Below are 22,170 nucleotides of genomic sequence, written 5' to 3'. Positions count from 1 at the left end.
CTCTTTTTTCCTACTGTGGGCCTTGTTGAATATTTTATGAGAGTACTGTGAATCATTTTGGCCAGGAGTTAAAAATAAGATGTTCTAATATTAGACTCCTCAGAATGAGTTCTCTGTTCTTCACGCTATCTCATCCCACTTTGTTATGGCCTGCTTGTCCCTCTCTTCAAAGGTTTATTGCATCTGATAATGAATGAGTCATCACTGCAATAGTGTGCATTCAGTGTGCTGGTTCTAAAATCAATTCTGAATAATTTAATAGATATATTATGATATATAATAAGGACTTACTACCATGTTGGTCTGTAACACATACCGGTATTTGTGAAGGAGCAAAGGTCTTATGTGCCACTGCTGTTAAATCTCGAGTTGTGTTTCATGAATGTGACCCATGGATGTTTCTGAGTTTGTGTGATCTTAAAATGGCTGTTTCATACCTTTAATATTAAGGTACGGGGGGATTTGAATCTGAACACTACTACATTTGTGTTTTTGCCAAAAAAGCTTGGCTGATTTAGTTATTAAACACTGGGGCATACAAAGCTCAGCCTATACTGCAGAAATCACAGATGTTTGGAATGTTATATAGCCGTTTGTTTCTACAGTAACTTACCTTTGGTACAAAAGAATAACTTAAGATTGTCAGGTTGTTTATCTACAGTACACTTTCAATTTGTCAGTGTTTATTGGCAGGGGTCAAAGGGCAATGTATTGTTTAGGTTATGTCTATTGGTGGCATGGTCCAGCTACATAGCTATTAAAGTAGCATACATATCTACCCTTTATCATGTCATATGGTTTTACACGTTTGTTACATCATATTTGTACTGGCCCCTTGTAGATTGACTGGCCCAGAAAAGTCACTTTCACACAAAACTGTTAATTTATGACGTTGTATGCCGACATTGTACAGTGACTGGCCAACCAACTTGCTGTTTTACTTGCCCTGGGGCTGTGGGCCATTGTTTATGTTGAAACCTGCATGTTGTGGGAGACAAGCAGAGTTGAACATCATAGTTCAGAATAATTTGCATCTCTCTGTCAGCTGCAGTAGCTAACATCACAATGTTATCTAGTAGACATAGTATAACAGAAGGCTCCGCCCAGTATTTGGAGGTGCTCTACTACTTAACTCATCACTCGCTTGCAAGTGGTGGAGGACATAATATGCTCCGGGATGCAGCAAGCAGCAGTACACACAGTTACACCCCTCTCAGGTCAGTTAGTGATCCATATCTGGACAGTAGTGTGGCCCTCTGAAGATATAAGCCCAGTGACGGCTCACGCAGGACATTGTTTTCGTTGTGTTTGCATTGCATCCCTTTATTTGAATGTTGAATGTGTGTGTATACGTGCTGTTTCTTGCCACTTCCTCAGCATTATTTACTTGTTAGAAATTGCCGTCCGAGTTAAGCGCCACGTGGGTCCGAACTCCGGGCAGCAAGCAGCAGCATTAGCTGGGGTCACGGCCCGGCCCCAAACCTGCGTCAGAGGGTTTGGTGACATTTGGGTTTTGCATGGGACGTCCAGCAGGCAAACAGTGATATGTAAGCGTTATATCCTACTGAGACTGTCCAAACGAGTAGATGCTGAGCCGCCTGCCGATGGATTAGAGGGAACAGAAGGCGTGCACACACACACACACACGCACATGCACACACACACACACACACACACGCACACACACACACACACACACACACAAACATTTGGGAGGGCTTGGCTGTGGCCACGTGCATTTTATGGCACAGCAGTTTTTCCTCAGCGCCCCACCAGCAAAGCGAGGGAATTGTATCAGAGAGGCAGACTGGAGTGCTCACAGTCTGTGCATTGTCTTCAGAGAGAGAGAGAGAGAGAGAGAGAGAGAGAGAGAGCAGGGGAGACATGGGTGAAGGGGAAGAGAGTCAGATTAAGGACGAGGGAGGACTGCTCTTGCTGCAGTCTTAGCCTGGAAAACTCACTCATACAACTTGGATTAACAATGTTTTATTCTGTTGGCTGTCTTTGTTGTCTTAGGAGAGAGGGTGTTTGTGAGCCAGTTTGTTTTGTTTGTGTACGGTTAGGTTAGATATTGCCTCTTAATTAAAGCTGATGACTCATTCCTACCATGGCAATGCTTGTGGACCGTGACAAGCTCTTGGCCTGTTTTTATTGGATACAGATTAATAAATTATATTCTAGCACCAAAGTATATTACAGCTTTAATTGTGATCCATGCTTTTCCATGTTGACTACAGATTTTGTATTTTTATGGAGTGTAATCAGGCACTCATTTGATTGACCATTGGATGTGGACAAACGTCTGTTTTCATTTCCATGGTCATGGTCATGGCCTAATATCTCCCTCTCCGCTTCCTGCTCACAATACTTTCTTCTTTATGTTTATTTTTTAATCATGGAGTTGTTTGGAAAATAAGTTGCATCCTGTTTGTTTTTTTCCAGCTGAATTTCCCTTTATGCAACCCCCTAAACCAACCAACCAACCAACTAGCCCAACTGCTCACTCCAACGTTGCTTATGAGCAGGGTGCTGGATTTGACAATTGTTGTCCTTTCCAGCCTAATTCAGTGGGTACACTGAGTAAGTGTTTAGTTTCAGTGAGGGAAACTGTCATGTATGCATGTTAGGGAGTTGTTGTCTCATACACTTTAGTGCTTGTGGAGCAGACATTCAGACACACTACGTAGAGGCCATCCCACACAGGAGTACTGCTTATTGCTTGGAAAGACTTCTATTCATGTAAAGCACATTGAATTGCCTCTGTGTATGAAATGTGCTATGTAAATAAACTTACCTTGCCTTGGCATTAAACTAGCTAAACATTGGCTGCTATTAAAGAAGCTAAAAGTGGAGTTTTTGCTACACCCAGACCAGGTTTTCTCTGTTCTGACCTGGAGCCCTCTACCATGCATATGCTCTGTAGCTGCTCTGCCTTCGCACGTCTGATTGAATTCAGCGTGTTTGAACTGCCCTTCGGCCAACACATGATGTACCCATGTCAAGAGTACCCATGTCAAGTTCTGTCAGGTAGGCAAAGCATATAGGTTTCACAAGTAAAACCTTACACAGCAACTTAGGTATACGCAGGAATGTCCATGTGTACAAAATTGTCACATGACCTGATGGAAAACCTGTTCTTTGTCCTATAACCAAAAAGATGATTAGAAATGTCAGGCTAAAAAGATCTGAGGTCTGTAATTATTGTGAGAGACAGATCATAAAGTAATTTTTTCCATGTTCAATGCTTTTCAGCAACTATATTTGAACTAACTGAACTTACATTTATTCCCTGTCAAAAAAGTCAGGGTCTTTGGTGTATGTGTTCCCCTACTGTGTAAACACATGACAAAAAGACATACAAGCTTTGATATGATACTAATGTAGCATAATGTAGCCAATGTCACAGTTTAAGGGTCAAGTGTGCTTAGTTGAGCCACAATACTGCTAAAAAACAGGGCTAGCTTTGTCTCTTGGTCACCCACAACTGGACACTCTTCTGTTTGTTGCTCTGATTGATCTCTTCTGAACTCTGTCAGCCAGTGCCTGTTGGATGTTAGCAAAGGCAAGATGAGCTGGAGTATTTTGTTTGTATGGCCCATGGTTATCTTGCATCTCTACTACTGTAATGTCCTTCTAACAATGCTCCTGGCCTGCATGGTGAAAGCCTTACAGTTGTGGCGGAGCATCAGGTCTTCATTCAACCCAAAAGGGCCCGTTACCCCGCTGCTCATTGAGCTCCACCGGCTACCTGAAACAGCCTGCATCAAATTCAAATCACTAATGTTGGCCTACAGAGAAAACTCCGGTTCTGCACCCACTTATTTGAATGCTCTCATAAAGACATATGCTACCCCCCGGCCACTGCGCTCCTCCAAAGAGTGTCGGCTGGCGCAGCCGGCTAGCAATCCAAACTATTCTCATCTGTAGTTCCTCGATCGGTTGCTACCAGAGCAGGGGCGTTCCTCTCTATCTTCAAAAACTTCTCGGAAGACCCATCTCCGAGTACCTCCTCTCCTAACATCACTAACAACCCAACCGACTTAACTTGCAGGTTTTTGGTCATCCAGTCGCCACTTTTCAACATCCCTTGACTTGACCCTGAACTGTTATTCTATTCCTTATACAAGATAGTACTGATTGTTACACTTCTGTCTCCTGTTTGTACTTTACCTCAATTGTTTAATGTAATGTTTGTCTGCTTGCAACTAAGATTGCTACTATGCATGAGTTAAAGGATGTAAATTCCCCGGTGCAATAGTGGTGTGTGGACACAGCGGATTAGCTGTCAAACTGAGGTGGAGTTTTTGTGGTTGTATAAGATGGAGATCTATCTCTATGATAGCAGTAAGCATGCTTTCCTCATCCAGATTGTCCATAAGCATGTTTTCCTTGTCCAGTGTTTTCCCTGTAATCACTACCACCAGATCTATGCCTAACACGCGGGCTACACCGGGCATCTAACTGAAGCATTCCATTCATGGAACATATGCTGCAACAATTAGCTTCCACTCTAATCAATGGAACTGGCTACACCAGATGTGATAGTGGCGCGTACTGTACATTCGAATAAATCAGACCAGTCTTCTAAAATTATTGTCCGCTCCGCGATTGCAACACTTCAGTTACGTGGCTGGTGTAGCATGCCTGTGACCCAGCCAGAGGCGATTCTAGAGTCTGTGGGGGCCCCAAGCAAAAATTCCAAGGGGGCCCTACCGACAAGTGTTATCACCATTATGTTATTATGTTAAATAATAAAAATACAAAAAGCGTATTATAAAAATTCTTATATTTTGACATGTATCTCTAAAATATTTTTTTAAGTGCATGGTGTATGCACTCATAATGATTCTCTACAACATATTTTTACTGCATTGCCATGAACAAAGTAGAGGCAAAAAAGGGGTTTCTTTGTTGAACAAATTGGGATGCAATGTGAGCCTTGAATTGGATGCCATGCAGGAATTTGCTAGGATCTCAAAACCGGATTATGAACATGCTTTGCCATAGAGAAACACACGAAAGCGTTGGATTATAAACATGCTTTGCCACAAAAACAGACAAAAAATCGTAAACGTGGGGTAAGTCCAGCTATATGAAGTTATTATTTTGCTGTAACTTCGTCTGTTTTATAACCCAGAAGGATGTAGGCCTACTTGATATCAAATGATAGCTCTGTGTCTCCTCTTTCATCTGACGTGCGTGGCATATCTATCCGATCACGGGTCCGCGAGTAATTCAAACGAGAGTAGCCTAATGGGTGTGCAGCGTTGGTTTGTGTACATGACGTTATTATTTTGCAGTCACTTCGTCTGTTTTTATAAGCCAAAAGGATCGATACCAAGGATCGAGGATGGTACCAATGGATAGCCCTGTGTCTCCTCTTTCATCTGATATGCTTGCCATATCTATGCGATCACGGGTTTGCGAGTAATTCAAACGAGAGTAGGGTGAGCAGGTGAACGTAGAAGAGAAGTATAGACTGTAAATATGATGCTATTTGATTTAATTTCATGATTTTCTTTTCATACTTGGTCGTACAGACAAGTGCGTAGTCTTGTTGGAAAGCCCCACTTCTGCTCTGTCACGCAATGCACATTTATCTCGCTGCAATGAACAGTTCCGGAGCAATGTAACAAAGAAGAAAGGGTGTGTGTTTTTGACGCACTTTGTCAATCGGCTCCTTGCTTGACTAGTTGTAACTGCCGCTAGCTAGCTGAAGTTTAGGCCTACTGTCGTATAGATTTAGCAAACCATGTTCAATCTTTCTGCCAATTAACATTAGCCTACTATAACTTCATTGAGTAGGCTAAATGCCAAAATCCGATGATCCGTCATCACTGCACCCTCGATTGACGTTTACCACAGTTGCCTAAATATGTGCGGATTCTTTGAACTTTTTTGAACACAGATCCGCTGTTCATAAGGCCATAGCATAGGGCCTACATATGCACGTACTGTTTGTACAATAGGGTAGGAGCACGCAAAATCCATCATTCAATCACTATGGACGAAATTCTCGCTTGACCCACCGGCAAACGCACTGAGACCAGGTCGGGGGCCCCCTAGCGGCTCGGGGCTCCAAGCAGTTGCTTGGTTTGCCTATTGACAAGCTGCGCCTCTGGACCCAGCCACCTGTCAGCTTCCCTTCTTCCAGCTGCGAGCACAGTGTGGCGGGTATGCTGCCACCGAATGGGCTGCCGCCAAGTGCATTGGGCTTTGGAAAAGAGGCTTTGGCCACGTTCACACGCTCATGTAGTGTTGTTGTTCTTATTACGGGAGTCTAAGGCTATGTAATGTGCCTTCTGTGTCTGGAGATAAAATTTGATTTGATGTGTGAAATTCAATTCGGAAAGCATTCAGTGTGTGTGTGCCTTTTGCCTTTTTGTCACTCTTGGATATTGTGCTACTTTGTCCTCTCTCTGGAGTGGAGTGTCTGTCGCTGGTCACTCTGTGGTATTGTGCTACTCTGTCCTCTCTCTGGAGTGGAGTGTCTGTCGCTGGTCACTCTGTGGTATTGTGCTACTCTGTCCTCTCTCTGGAGTGGAGTGTCTGTCGCTGGTCACTCTGTGGTATTGTGCTACTCTGTCCTCTCTCTGGAGTGGAGTGTCTGTCACTGGTCACTCTGCTTAAGTGTTGCTGTGCTCTTCTCTGGTCTGTTAAAGCTTATTAATGATTCAACAAGCTATGGGAAGTGTCTGTTAGGGTTGGGCTTATATGTCCCCTTGAATTGCCCCAAGAATAGCCATGTGACACATGATGGAATGAAGACCCCGGTAATAGGCTGGCAAGTTTCTGTGTTTATGTTTATGGTTTGAGCAGATGGTTTTATCCAAAGTGACATGCAGTAATATCAGTAAATACTATTTTATTATTATTATTATTATTATTATTATTATTATTATTATTATTATTATTATTTTAAATGAACAGATCATAGCCTACATAAAACAAATCTAACTTCTTTCATTGCTGTCCATCATTTCATTACATTTGAAGATGTCTGTTTCAAACAACCCATCCTTTGGCCCTAATCTTCTTGAGTCAACATGATTTAAGTCTTTAACTCTGGCTCTTGAGAGAGTGATTTTATTTTTTTATCTCCCCCCTGAAGAAATCCTTGGCTTTAATAGCTTCTGACTCAATTGTTTTTAGCCTAATCCTTAGCCCAAATCTTCTCTGTTGTGTTTATATAAAGGGAAATTACTTTCTATAGCTGAGGTCTGACACAGCAGGCTAGCAGCAATGAACAATTAGCACCCACCACTGACCACTGCCTTGTGTGAAAGTCAGATGTGGAAAAAGCACAGTGACAGCAGCTACTACACCCCCTCTGACTGCGTTCATCCCTATTGTTCATCCCCACAGCGCAGCACTGTTTCCTTGGGTTGTCATGGCGCCAGCAGCAGCCATCTTTGTTGTCAGTCTCTCCAGCTCCTTCAGGCCCAGAGAGATTCTCCCTCACAGAGAGGAGTGTTTCCAGCGGCCTGTTCTGTCCATCTGAACAGTGAAACGCTTGATTCTGGTTTCTGCTGGCTCAGTCGGTCGGGCACAATGGGGGAATCCTGCTGAACGCTTTTTCCGACTGCAGAGGCAGCCACGGTGAGTGCTGCTGACCCGACACAAACGCGTGAGCTATCACAGTGGACGTGGAGTCTTGCTCTGTAGCAGGAAGCAGATGTTTCATATCAGATGGCATGTGACTGGTTGAGGGGTGGGGGGGGGTAAGGGAGAGGAAGAGCCAGGTTTTGGAGCCATGCATGCGGGAGTTAGCTTGACAGCAGCATGCCTGGCAAACGTGGCCAAAAGGGTTAGGATGATGATGAGTTTGTCATACTACTTATTGATCACAAATGTGTGTTAGTGTTTGATATTAGTACTACTGCTCCATTTGAACCTAGATGAGTATTCCGAGTTAGAATCCAACTGAGAATTCAGAAAACAACAAACATTGATGAGCTCAGTGCTTTTAAATAGAACATTAGACAACATTAGGCAGGACGTTAATACTCAAATGTCTACAAATGGTACCACTTAAAATTATTTACAGACTCTGTCATTTGCTGTACTAAATCAAGTTGCCCAGAACCATCAGTCCCCTACAATCATTGAAGCCCATGCAAAAAAATACCCTTCTATCACACATTATTTTAGTTGCTGAGTAGCACAACAGCTCTTCTAGGAAGTAGAATGCTTGTGGTTTAAATTGATTATTATTTAGCCCGACTAGTTTTGGACAACAGACACAGCACCTCCGTTTGACACATATTGTGACTCTCCATTATAATGTCATGATATCAGTTTGTTATCCATGTAATTATTAATGTTCTGCTTGGTTGAAAAATATGTTATTGTTATTGTCATTAGTGCTGGAAACTAACTATTATTTTTGGAGCCGATTAATCTGTAAATTATTTTCTCAATTAATCGATTAGTTGATAAAACGTCAGAAAATGTAGAAAAAATTTAGAAAAACCTGCGTCTTCCAAAGCCCAAGATTATGTCCTCAAATGCCTTGTTTTGTCCACATGCCAAAAATATGAGCTTAACTCACTGAGGAGTAGCCTAAGTATAAGTCTCAAAATATTCAAGTTACACACAATAAAAAAAAAACACAGACAAACTGATTAACCGATTAGTTACCGAATAATTCAATAGTTGCAGTCCTAATTGTCATGTTAGTATTTATTCAAATACAAATCAACAAGCCGTAGTGATGATGTGCTTTAAAATGGACATGGTCTCCAGTGAATCGCATTCAAATTTTTAGTAGCAATTAAAGCACAGAACAAATTGTCTACATGTTCTAGTCCAACTTTTAGCAGTGACAGCACGCATTCCATGTTCGGAGATGGAAAACAGGAAAGCTCTTAAAGGCACTCTCTCTCCACAGAACTTTCTAGAATTCCGCTCCCCTGCATTCCAACTTGCTAGTTTCCCCCCGAAGCGTGTTGCAGAGCTATTTATATCCCCGTGGCTGGCTGGCAGGCAGCGATGTGGAGCAAACTGCTGCTGAACAAGGGCCACAAACAGGCCATAGAGTTAATCTGTTTGTTTGTTTGTTTACATTTCATCTAAACCATAAAGCTGTCTGGTGGATGCTGCTGCTGCTGCTGCCTGAACAGGCAGATAGGCAGCTAATTGATCATATCAGGTTTGTGTATCTGTCGTTGGTCTTTTCCCATGGATGTTCTATCAAATGAGTTCTTCTGTGGTAGAGGCAGCACATATTCAGTGGACAAGGGCAGTGGATTTGGAATGACTGCTGTACCTGTCTACCTAACTAGCAATTCTCAGACTTTTTTTCTTTTCTGTTTTTGGTTGCAAAAGGACCAACTACTCAGAATAATAGCCTGAATAAAATCATAAACTCATAGAAGGAAACCTCTGGTGTAGATACAACCTAAGGACTATTTTTGAACGATAACAATTGTAAACGTTCGTTGTGGACATCGCTGGAAAACACAGTTCATTTGCCTCTATTTTGTCCTGTGCGATGACTTTCTGAATAAGACTACTACGGGTGATGACTAGATCATGTTCAATCTTATCTGACCGTACATATGATCATGTTCAGCAGTGGATAAGGCCTTAGGCCTTGTTTCTTTAAACAGAACCATAATACTTTTGATGGAACCCTGGCAATTTGGATAAGGCCTTAGATCATTGTTCCTTTCAACAGAACCATATACTTTCGATGAAACCCTGGCAATTAGGTGATGCCCTCTGTATTTTGGCAGAAGGATTGTCATAGTCTGCGATGCTTACCATCACTGGGATGATCCCCTAGAGAGGGTTCAACATTACATTACATTTACATTACATTTTAGCAGACACTTCTTGACCAAAGTGACTTACATATGTCAGCTATATTACAAGGGATCACATTGTCCCAGGAGCAACTTGGGGTTACAGTAAGTGCCTTACTCAAGGGCACAACGGTGGAAGCCGGGAATTGAACCGACACACTAGCCCAGCTCCTTAACCACTACACTACCACCACATAAGCAATGGCACACTGGACTGGGGCATACACTTGCCTGAGAGGCCTTTGGGGGCCACCATGCCTGTGTGTGTGTGTGTGTGTGTTTGATGGACTGATGGAATAGGGCTTGCTTGGCTAAATGGATACGTCCCTCCAGCTGTTGTGTTGACCTTTGCCCTCTCGTCCTCCCTCTTCCTCCTCCAGGTCTTGTCCCCTGGGCCCGCAAAACCGAGCCGAGCCGATGAGAACGCGCCGCGCGTCCTGCTTCGGCTAAAACATCTCCAGTCACCATCCCAGAAGTCATCCGAGAAGTAACAGGGTTCAGCGCGATTTCAGTCGGTAGGAATTGTTTTTTTTTCTTTTGGTTAGTCTTTTTCTATGTTTCATTGACCCTGAAAAGCATCAACGTTAATGTGACTCATTTGCTCAGCAGCTAGTTAAGTAAGTTAGTCAGGAGGCCTTATTAGGAATAAGCAGCTATCAGGAACAAGCCTGCAACAACTGTGCCTACACTACCGTGTTGACAAGGTTTTGAAGCACACATTCTTACTCTCATTCTAAGCCTCTTGCTCCCCATGCTGTTCCTACGCTTGTTTGTTGAGTTAGAGGCCTAAATGTTAAGTTAGGAATAGCTAATGAATAAATGTGTCATACATGCCTTTGCAGTTCCTCATGATTGACAGTAGGATAACAGAAACAGATGTTGTTAGTCACTTAACAGAGTGTCTATCTTTTTTGGGATGGTCACCACAAAATTAAAGATGAGACAGGACAATCTGACTCACTGTCACTGTTCTGACTGGTATTACACACACACACACACACACATTCTCACTCAGCCACTTATAAAGCTATTGAATGGCCAAACGGGCATCTGTTACTAGATGCTTGAGTGTGTGTGTGTGTGTGTGTGTGTGTGTGTGTGTGTGTGTGTGTGTGTGTGTGTGTGTGTGTGTGTGTGTGTGTGTGTGTGTGTGTGGTGCGTGTGTTTGTGTATGCATGTGTGTGTGTTAGAGAGAAAGGCGGCCACGCCTGCAGCTCAACTGATCTTGATAATGCAAATGCAGCACAGCAGCAAGGCCCGTCGCCATCTCTCATCTCCCGCCACCAGCACACAGACTCAGGCAGTGGGAGAATGGGAGCTGCCAGACAATGGTGGTCATACTGTTGTCAGTTGTTGAAAGGGCAATGCTAACAAATGCTTTTAACGGCATTTTATTACACGGCTCTTCATAATGCTGCAGAATGCTCCATTCACTTGAATGGGCCTTCCCAACGTTTGGTGGTCTGCTAATTCTCAATAACAGACCGTTGCTAAGTATAACAGACCACTGTCAAGGAAAATGGGTTTTGTGTTCTAAAGAATGTTTGATTCAAGTTCAGCGAACTATTTGTTTCTCAGAAAAAGCCACAATGAAACGGTAACAAAAAGGCTATAGCCTAGGCTATGTAGGCTAAAGAGTCATATCGTGGGGAGTTTATTGTTTCGTTTTGGCAAGTAGCCGTGTAATAAGCGGGATAATCTATAGCAGTGGTTTTCAAAGTGGGGGCCGGGGCCGCGAGGGGGTGCCAGGGGGGCCTCAGCAAGTTGGAGGGAAAAATAAAAGCATCAAATAAATACATTTGAAACATGTAAAATATACTATGAGGGTTGTTATACAATGCCATTATAATAATGTGACACATATCTGAAGATATTTCCCATGATAATGACTGGGAATAATAGTAGAGTGGTGGCTTTCATATAGCAGAAAGCCCCAAATAAAATGTTTACACACTGTATGCTCCATCGCGATGTGGTTGTGGCTAAAATAATTATAAGATTAGCTTAATGTATTTTTACATTTGCCGTAGTATTGTCGATGGGTTTAATAACACATCAAGGGGGTCCTTGGCCAGAACCTAGTGGTATTTGGGGGGCCTTGGTCAGAACCTAGTGGTATTTGGGGGGCCTTGGCCAGAACCTAGTGGTATTTGGGGGGCCTTGTCGTGGAAAAGTTTGGGAACCCCTGATCTATAGAACGCCGGTCATTATCGGGAAATAGGTCCCTTCAGACTTCCCTAGACTTAAGTTCTAGTCTTCTAGGCTACTGCTTGCATGTGGTGGAGCCTTGTGTTCCTTCCTGTAGTTCTTTTGGTAGAGCTGAGCAAAGCATCATAATGCCAAGATCACAGCAGAGAGGGTTAAAGCGAAGCTTTAGTCACAGGTTACATGTAGTTCTTTTACAGCACCTGGTAAATGCATGAATTTGAGTATAAGATCATTTTTTTTACATAAATAGTGTATTGTGACATGGGTCAGCAGTTTTGCATGTAAAGATTTCTGTTAGAGCTCTTTGTATTCAATACGGTTCGTGTTGATGGTAGCCTTGCCTGGGCAACTGAAATGCAAATCACGTAATGCCAGTTTAAGTTTGCCATTGTGTCTGTGATTGTGTCACTGTCAGAGTAGAAGAGGTTTTTTTCTTTTGTCACCAATGATAAGTAGCAAATAGCTTCCGTTTTGTCAGTTGATTTGCCTGTCACTACAAGCCCTACATGATTAGGATGTGGAGTTTAAATACCACCACAGATATGATGATATTTTTCTTTTGATATAAATTTGTTTTCTGAATTTTGTGTGTCATTGATCAGCTTTTCCCCAACTCTAATACTGACACAGACTTATCTTCAGTTCAGTTTGGGATTTAAAAAACATGAATCTCTCTTGGTCATGACCGCTCACAAAGCTGTTGTCCTGTTACATGGCTACATCATCAGCTCTTTGAGTGTGTGTCTGTGTGTGTGTTCCCTGCTCAAAGACCTAATTAATGGTGACTGTGTGCTGTGGGCAGTGTGCAATCAGTGTGTGTGAAAACAAGTGTCGTGCAACAGTGTGTTGAGTCCGAGTTCACCTCATTAGACACTTAGGGGCGGGTTGCAGCGCAAGTCACCACTTTTAATGATGATACGATCTCCTTATTTTACGGACGAGGAATGCACAATTATTGTGACAAGTTACGAGGAATTAAAACTCACTCTACGACAAATCAAATACGTCGGCAGCAAACAAAGCAAGGCAAGGCTGTTGGCAACGTATTTTAGATCGGGTAGCCTAAATGCCTAAAAGTAAAGTTTTATTTCCACATGCTCTTCAAATATGTGTTACGGAGGATTAATAGCTTGCGGAATGTCTGAAATGAGTTGAAATAATTAAATTGCCTATTTTGAGTTCATAAAAAGGCCTACAGATGCAACACAATTCATAAGTGGGCATATAGATTACAGTAATAAGGATAATTGAATGTTTATGTAGCCCCCATTGACTGATTTAGTGTATGCCTAATCCTGTGAACATTTCAGATGCAACACCATTGCCAAACGCACATGGCAGCAGGTGAAAATGAAACACAAAAACATTATTCAGAATATAGGTTTATATAGTTATTAATATTTCTTAATTATGAAAACATGTAGGGTAGGCCTAGTATGCTTATAGCCTTCACTTGGCCTCTGTTTTACAGCTAACAAGAAAAAGGTGTCTTTGAACACTACTGTAAGGCACCAGAGTGTTTTACAGTAGCAGAGGAGTTGGCCATCGCAAATAATAGTGGAAGGCCGATTATGGAGGGGGTTGAGGGAGGCATTCGGTCGGATTCTGGTGCTGTGGAAATGTGTAGCCTTTATGTGCAGGGTACAGTAATATGACATTCAATTCAACAAGTTTGTTAAAATGGTGATTTTAATTTATTAGGCCTACTGTAGGCTATGTCTGATTTATTTTCTGACAGTAGGCCTAGGCTATTCTTGCTCAGATGTTCAGCATATGTAGGCCTATGTCCGATTTATTTTCGGACATACAGTATTCTTGCTCAGATGTTCAGCATCACCGATGGAATACATAAATTGTCCACGTAAGGGCATTGTGTCTCATCTGACAAAGATAACGAATTCCCTCAGCTGACAATCTATATCTTCATAGAGAATATCGTCCGGGTATACATATGTGTTCGGGAATATCTTCCGGGTATATATATATATATATATATATATATATATATATATATATATATATATATCTGGCGGTCTCTAAAACCCCTCGCCCTGCGAATAGAGCCCCTCACGATTTCTGCTCCAATGTCGTATGGATCATCCAGGTATACGCCGACATTCTCGGGAGAAATTGTTAATAGAGGGGTGGTTAACGGAAACCTCGGGTTAACCAAGAACATAACCTGCTTGGAGCAGGTTTGAGATGCAGCGTAAATTGCCATGGCAGCATACCTCGGTTAAGACCTATCCACCTTTCGTAGTACGGGTTAATCGGGAAGTTACGCCACACGTGATCAAGTTACTCTCGAAGTTACCCAGATAAGCCAGTAACCCCGCTTCGTTGTACAGGCCCTAGAAGTCATGTTATTGCCTATGGTTAACGTAAAAATGACTGAATAATTGAGCACATCACCTGTCTGTCAGAGGGGCACTGTGGCTTAAAAGGCTACAGCACCCATACCATCTACGGGTCCAAGTGCCCACGGGGACCCAGGTTCAAATCCAACCTGTGGTCATTTCCTGATCCCACCCCATCTCTCTCTCCCACTCACTTACTGTCAGTCTTTACTTACTATGTGAATAAAGGCAAAAAGCCCCCAAAAAATACGTAAAAAAGCTCACTGAATGGCTCGCATGGCTGGTCCCTGGCACATGTTCATGTCCTGCACTCCCGTGAAGGAGGGTATTTTTTCATCTGTGTCTGTTTTTTTCTTGGGTAAATTGGTTTGTGAGCAGGATTATGCAAAAAAAGACTGGCCTGATTTTCATTAGGCCTGGTAGAAATGTGTAGTTGGGGCCAAGGAAGAAACATTTGAAACCGATCTGACTCACAGGGCACCTGCGCGACTTTTGTTTTGCCTTCGCTAACGTTATGAGAGACGACTTTAAAGTGGCACCTGCGTTTAGTTTTATGAACACATTGCTTGATGGACAGTATTGGGGGAATAGTGCAGGTGGAAAGGTGAACCTTCAACATTAAGGGTGGTTTGGATGTCACTGTATGATGATGAAGATCTTGAGAAGAGGGGTTTGGCTGCTAGTGCTCTTGTGATGGCTTTTTTCATTGGCCGTGGCTGTTGTCTATTGTCTGTTGTGTTGTCTGTGTTGGGACTACTAATACTACTGGAAGGTTAGGCAGTGTTGGCTCTTTTCATTGGCCGTGGCTGTTGTGTTGTCTGTGTTGGGACTACTAATACTACTGGAAGGTTAGGCAGTGTTGGCTCTTTTCATTGGCCGTGGCTGTTGTTCTGTTGTCTGTGTTGGGACTACTAATACTACTGGAAGGTTAGGCAGTGATGGCTCTTCTCATTGGCCGTGGCTGTTGTGTTCGTGTTGGGACCACTAATACTACTGGAAGGTTAGGCAGTGATGGCTCTTCTCATTGGCCATGGCTGTTGTGTTTGTGTTGGGACTACTAATACTAATCTGAAGCGTGTCAGATGAAAGGCGTAGAGATGAGGCGGGAAACAAACGCAGATCTGTGTGAGAGTGTGAGGGCCTGACGGCTCATTACTGCTCGGTACTGCTCTGTTCTTGTGTTCTACTTGCTGTGCCATTCTGTGAGATTCTCTTCTCTCTCTCTCTCTCTCTCTCTCTCTCTCTCTCTCTCTCTAGGATACATTTAGAGCGTTCCCACTGTGTGTCAGTTTCTCTGTTTCCACTTTCTGATGAAGAAAGGCTATTTCAGGATCGGCTGCGGTGTGTGAGAAGCACTCAGTGCCCATTGGGCAGGACGGTCAGCAATCACTGATCCAGCCGGTGAATGTCCGTATGCTGCTCTTGGTGCTGTGCCTTTGCCCTGACCCCTCCTGAGTTGACCACTCCCAAACATGCCCAGGAGCCAAAGCCTCTTCTGTCCTTACATGTTTTCTACCCACTCTGCACACAAGCATCCTTGCTTATATGCAGAACTAAAAGTACCCTGAAAACTTTGCCTTTGGTAGAGGCAGATCAGAGTGGGATTACGTACGACATCATGGCTTTGAGGTACAGATTCACATGCCAGGGTATATAGGCCTAGTCATCTTTAGTCTATTGTGTTGCCTTGAATGCTTTGAAGGTGCAGTCCAGAACTCTCTGAACAGTTGATGAGGTTACTCACTTTCCTTCATCACACAGAATGGACAGCAAGAGGACTGCAGGGAACAATAAGCAGAATTTGACAGCAAGTTTTGCTTATTGTGTTGAAAGCTAAATCCGAACCACCAACAGGCTAACTATACTTGTCTCACAGTCAGCTAGATCAGATTCAAGTCCGGCACCAACATGTCTCTTGATGAAGGTCGAGTCATTAAACCAGTGTATCAGTACCAGTGTATCAAATCAAATCTTTCATAGCTGACGACTGAATGATCATTGGCCAAAAGAATTTCAGGTTTAAATTTGTAATTCGTTTTATACAAATTACATGAGGCAGTGCTGCAGGCAGAGTTCAGACTTCGCGCTTCTCTGAAAAAAACACGGTCGTAGTTTGTGTAATTCTTTTTATACAAACTACACAAGGCAGTGCTGCAGTCAGAGATGAGAGTTCATGTTTCTCTGAAATGAACATGGGCGTAGTTTGGAACAGAACAGAGAACAGAAATGTGAACATCTTCACATCTTTTGTGTACCAAGTTCTGAACATTTTATGTTTTATGCTACGGTATATGTCAATAAAATTTGTAAAAATGTTTGTTCTTTTTAAAAACTGTATATATATATACATATATATTTGTGTTCTGAACCATTTGGACATTGTGAAATGATAGACTTGAATAAGTTGGTAGACAAAGTTTTACCCATAATAAAGTTCTGTAAATGCATTGTTTGTGCATTTTATTTTCCTGACTTGTGCAGTTATTTTTGTGTGTAAATGATGTGGGTGAGATGGTGTTGACAGCCAGGATCTCCCTGAGAGTGAGAGGTTGGTGCTGATATTTGGACCGCAGAAGGATCCTAAATAACCGTCAGAACCACACATGAAGCCATGAATTTGCAGCAGACATAGACTGTTTTGACAGCTGTGTTTGACCTGAATGCGAAGCTCATTATGTGCTGTCACTCGCACTCTTGTACAGTGGTCAGTCATACTCTGGTACAGTGGTCGTTGTGGTGGTCTGGACAACAGAGGTTGTTTGGTGGTCCGTAGTCCAATGGCCATTTCGTGTTAAGTGTGTTCCGGTATGGTTCTGAAACTGCATTCAGATATGGTTCTGATTCTGCATTTTAGCTTAAATGTTATTCCACATTTTTGTAAATTGCTTTGGATTAAAGCGTCTGCTGAATTAATAAATGTAAATCTAAATGTAAAGGTAGCTGTTGGGTTTTGGATTCTAACGGTGGATTATATGTGGTTTGATGGTCAGCAAGCCTAGGCCGTGAGACTAGATGTAGTGAGGGGCCTGGACAACAGGAGAATTTAACATCTGGTTCAAAAAAGTTGTGAAAAAGCCACTTCATGTTGATCCTCCAGACTTCAATAAGCTAAGAAAAATCTTATTTGCATGATGTATCAATTCACTGTTGCAAGGTGATGAACGATAACATGACTAGATGGTTGTGTCTCCTGTGCTGGAGCTGATGCTGGCCTACAGGAGAGGATCAGATCAGGTTGGGGCAGCCGTGGCCTACTGGTTAGCGCTTCAGACTTATAACCGGAGGGTTGCCGGTTCGAACCCTGACCAGTAGGAACGGCTGAAGCGCCCTTGAGCAAGGCACCTACAGTAACCCCTCACTGCTCCCCGAGCGCCGCTGTTGTTGCAGGCAGCTCACTGCGCCGGGATTAGTGTGTGCTTCACCTCACTGTGTGTTCACTGTGTGCTGAGTGTGTTTCACTAATTCACGGATTGGGATAAATGCAGAGACCAAATTTCCCTCACGGGATCAAAAGAGTATATATACTTATACTTACTTATACTAGGGTCCTGGGTCAGCTGAGATGATGAGGCCTGCTGCTGCTGCGGCCGCTGCTGCGGCGGCTCCCCACACACAGGGCTCTGTGGGAGAATGAGCAGCGCTAACTTGGCCTGATACGTGAAACGGGACTCGGCTGCGATGTGCCGTCCCCTGTGAATAGAAAGCGTGGGATTGCAGTTCCATGTGAGGTGGGAGGGAGGCGGAGAGGAGTGGTAGCAGCCCTCCTTCTCTCTCTCTATATGCTGGCTTGGCTAAATCACCGTGGATTTGTGCGTGGTCGCCCAGCAAAATTCCTATTTGGTCTCTGGAAGTGCGGCTTTCCACAAACCGGCATTCCTTTCCTTACAAGTACGGAGAGCCATGGAGAGGCATTTCTGGCGAGGCTGACGAAGTTGAATGGATGGTGACGTACGTAAGCAACACACAGAGTGGACACAAACTCACCAGAGCTTGCCCCCACTGGAGCGCGTCTTGCCCTGGGCTAGCTTACTGTTGTATTACTATTCCACAGACTGCAGCTATAAAGGTCAATTAAACGCTCAGACGACAAGCGTTGCTCGTCAAAAAATAATTGTTGCCGACTGATGTCGCGGAGCTGAAGGCTTTCATAGTCTAGTGCCAGAGACAAGTTTGGTCTCTTTTTACGTCTTTTTTTTTTCCGAGCGAATTATAAATTGACCTTAAGACTCATCCAGCTCCAAAAACTGGTTGTCTGAATGTTCCTTCCTGATATACTGCCTTGCCTTAATCCAGCCTGCACACAGACACACACATCCAGCATATGATTAGTAGTGCGTCAGATAATGTTGTCATGCTGTAGGTGTCGAGCTATTGGACATTTGTTTGAATTACTTTATTCTGTGATAATAACCCTTTTAGATCACCTTGATAACCGTCAATAATTGTTGTTTTTAGGTTATAGTTACTGTTCCATGATGCTGATTCAGAAATGGTCTATCAATTGGAACTGCAGGAAGTAGAACATTTAAATTGGCCTTGAACTAAAAGTGTTTGTGCCAAGTGTTTATGATGTGACGTGAGCTGTGGGCTGTTCACCTCACCTCAAAGTGAAACTTAAGTCAGTTACAACCAACTTGTTCATGTAGATATTCTCGCTGTTTGAAGATTAAAACCTTTTTCTCCTTCATCTCTATCTTCTGGTCCCTCCAATGACTTCTGTTTGTTTTTTATCACGCTCGTGGTCTTCTATCCACCTTGTGTCTTAAGCTAATCGTCTCTCTAGAGAATCTGACTGACTGTCTCTGTGTGGGTATTCTTCTGTCTCCATGGCTTCGTCCTTTCTCTCTGGTGATCCCTCTCTTCCTCTCCCTCCCCTTGTCCTCCTCTTCCCCTCTTCCTCCCTCCTCTCTGTCATCCTCATCTTCCTCTGTGTCCTCCTCCTCTTCTTCCCCCTCTTCCTCTTCCTCTCTGTCCTCCCCCTTTTCCTCTCCTCCTCTCTGTCCTCCTCCTCTTCCTCTCCCTCTGCTCTCTGTCCTCCTCCTCTTCCTTGTGTCTGTCAGGGGTCAGGGGTCATGGCGTTCCCAGCGATTAGCTTGCAGGAGACCGTGGTCACATGACCGGCCTGGTCAAGAGGCCAGCGAACTGACACCACAGAGAATAAGCATAAGCAGATCCGCAGATGTTGCTTTGGGAACACACACATACACACACTCACACACACACACACACACACACAGGTGCACACACATAACAACAACAACAACACACAATGATGATATTTATATTTTGTATCTGGGAGGCATGTCCACAATGTCTCATGTCTCCCTGTCTATAACTCTACAACTCCCCCCGTCTTAAATCATCTTTTAGAATCACTCACACACACTCATTCTTGCCACATTCTCCTGTAGAATAAATACTGGAGTAATGCATAATCTATACATGTAGACTTACACACACACACCACACACAACACACACACCACACACACCATACACAACACACACACACACACACAGAAAGTTGTAAAGATGCAGCTGCACTGCCAAATGCATGTTTATGTTTCTGCTGAGTAACTAGAGCATGTCGAATTCTTTTTCACACACATACACACACATCAAGATCTTAGCATAATTGCTAATAAGGAGGTCCTGCCTGTACGTTTCTCCACTTCCTCAGGGCTTTCCCACTAGCAGATGGAAAACATAGTATGTGTGCAAGCCTTTTGAAAGGTCTTGAGAGACAGATTGTGTGTGTGTGTGTGTGTGTGTGTGTGTGTGTGTGTGTGTGTGTGTGTGTGTTTGACAGACTCAACTGTGCCCTTCTTTGCTTTAAAGCTTTAAGGTAGCATGTAGTAGTGTGACAAAGTATGCAGAACACACACTCATCCAGATTAGTCTTGAAGTCTATTACTCACCTGTAGGTTCCCTAAACATGTACAGTACCTCATCATATACCTCAGTGATCACAGGTTGGTTTTTTGCATCACTGGTTTTGAACAGCTGTTGAATTTCATACTTCAGTTGGTCCTTTTAATACTTTGCTGGTGATGTTGGTGTTTCATACGTGTGTGTGTGTGTGTGTGTGTGTGTGTGTGTGTGTGTGTGTTTGCGCTTGAATTGATGAGGTGCCCCTGGCTCTGAGCAGCTGGAGAATGTGTGCAGTGAAAAGCGGTTGTATTATCCATTTGAGAAATGCACATTTGTGTGTGTGTGTGTGTGTGTGTGTGTGTGTGTGGCGTAGTGTCGTAATGTACTGTGGTGTCAGGTTCTCTGTCACGAGCTGATAGAGTTGTGCAGTTGTCCGTGTTTGTTGCGTTCCACAGAGGGGCTGGGGAGCCACATGCTCCAGCATAAAGCAGCCCAAACATAGACGTCTCTCTCAGAGGAAAAGGACTTGGACTCTTAAGGGCCGCTCACACCTAGAGCGATAACTGTAACGATATAACGATAAAAGAGTATCGCTCTAGCTGATATGAATGACAACGTCCACGCATAAACTGTAACGATAACGACATGAGGAATGATATCATTTGGGATCTCTTTTCAGAGCAATTTTTAGAACGATAAAAAAAGCTGACAGCCAATCAGAATTGTATTCCTCACATTCATCAATTAGTCACTCACTTGCATTAAAACACTCTCTTTAGTGTTCTCTTTCACTCTGTTTAGTGTACTTGTTCATCTTTCTTTTTAAAAGCATTAAAACACTCTCTTTAGTGTACTCGTTCACTCTCTTTAGTGTACTAGTTCACCTTTCTTTTTAAAAGCAGAAACATGTCTGAAGTATACACACAAACAAGGCATCAAACTGGCGTTTTAATATATTTTTATATATATATATATATATATATATATATATATATATATAAAGCTAGGTGGAGGTATGAGAGTGGTCAGACATGTCACACACATGCTGGATCTTAGAGCTGTTGAGCTCTGTGAGTGGTCCGATTTAAGCTGCTCTGGAATCCCTCTTGGTATTTCTGCAGTTCGTTGACTCCATACAGCAGTAGACAGAGTTTGAGTGAGAGCCCCTTATCAGTGAGTATTAATGTAGACTTAAGATAAACGTCCATCTTACATTTAGATTATTATTTTTATAATGTAGTCGTTTACATCAAGGTAAGTGCATAGTTTGTTTAGATGAATCAGTATGAGGGAAGGACCATGGCCAACCAGTCCAGTCATTTCATTCCAAAGGTGACCACATACACAACAGTCTTACACAATGTCGCCAGAGGAGGAGAATTAATGGCCCTTAAACAAGTACCTGGAAATGCATAAGCTGTGGAGATCCATAGGGTAGACAATCTCAAGCAGGATCCCAGTGTACAGTTGTCAGGTGGCATTGGTGACGAGCGCTAGCCTGACTTACCCAGGGCAAGCCCCATATCTTTCAGCCAATACTGAGATGTGGCATCTGTCAGGATGACTGGCTGCTTGTGTCCATTTAAAGACTCTGACTCTGATCTCCGCTGCCTTTTGGGAAGAGCCAGCTGTGCGCTCATCTTATCGCTGCAGCTCATGATGACTTCGACTGGTGGCACTGGTGCCTGCAGCTCTGAGTTGGCAGCATGTGGCATCTTCTAGCTGTGTGTGTGTGTGTGTGTGTGTGTGTGTGTGTGTGTGTGTGTGTGTGTGTGCGCGCAGACGGCTGCTGCTGATAGAGATGCTGGGCTGTTGGAGGTGGAAATAAAGATACCTGTAGAAATTCTGTCAGCTGGGTAATGTGTAAAGCAAATCTGAAAAGGGGATATGACGCCCTGATTTGGTCCTAAATGATGATGTGTAGGTGGT

At 43.2% G+C, this 22,170-nt stretch overlaps 1 protein-coding gene across 1 annotated transcript in view; it reads left to right on the top strand.

Annotated features, from left to right (window-relative positions):
• nck2b (NCK adaptor protein 2b) overlaps window positions 1-22,170 on the top strand; it is a 49,352-nt gene that overhangs the window by 3,411 nt on the left and 23,771 nt on the right. The window contains exon 2 of the mRNA XM_076302936.1: window positions 10,187-10,321. The gene's annotated coding sequence lies outside the window, so the exon portion shown is untranslated. The remainder of the gene's footprint in view (window positions 1-10,186; window positions 10,322-22,170) is intronic.

Source organism: Alosa pseudoharengus, unplaced genomic scaffold (genome assembly GCF_046254945.1).
Source record: "Alosa pseudoharengus isolate Yale_2024_CS ecotype anadromous, Long Island Sound unplaced genomic scaffold, YU_APseudo_1.1 YU_APseudo_1.1_scf_24, whole genome shotgun sequence".
NCBI classification, from domain to species: Eukaryota; Metazoa; Chordata; class Actinopteri; order Clupeiformes; family Clupeidae; genus Alosa; species Alosa pseudoharengus.
The sequence above is the reverse complement of the archived record's forward strand: the minus strand, read 5'-3'. Positions and strand labels throughout refer to the sequence as shown.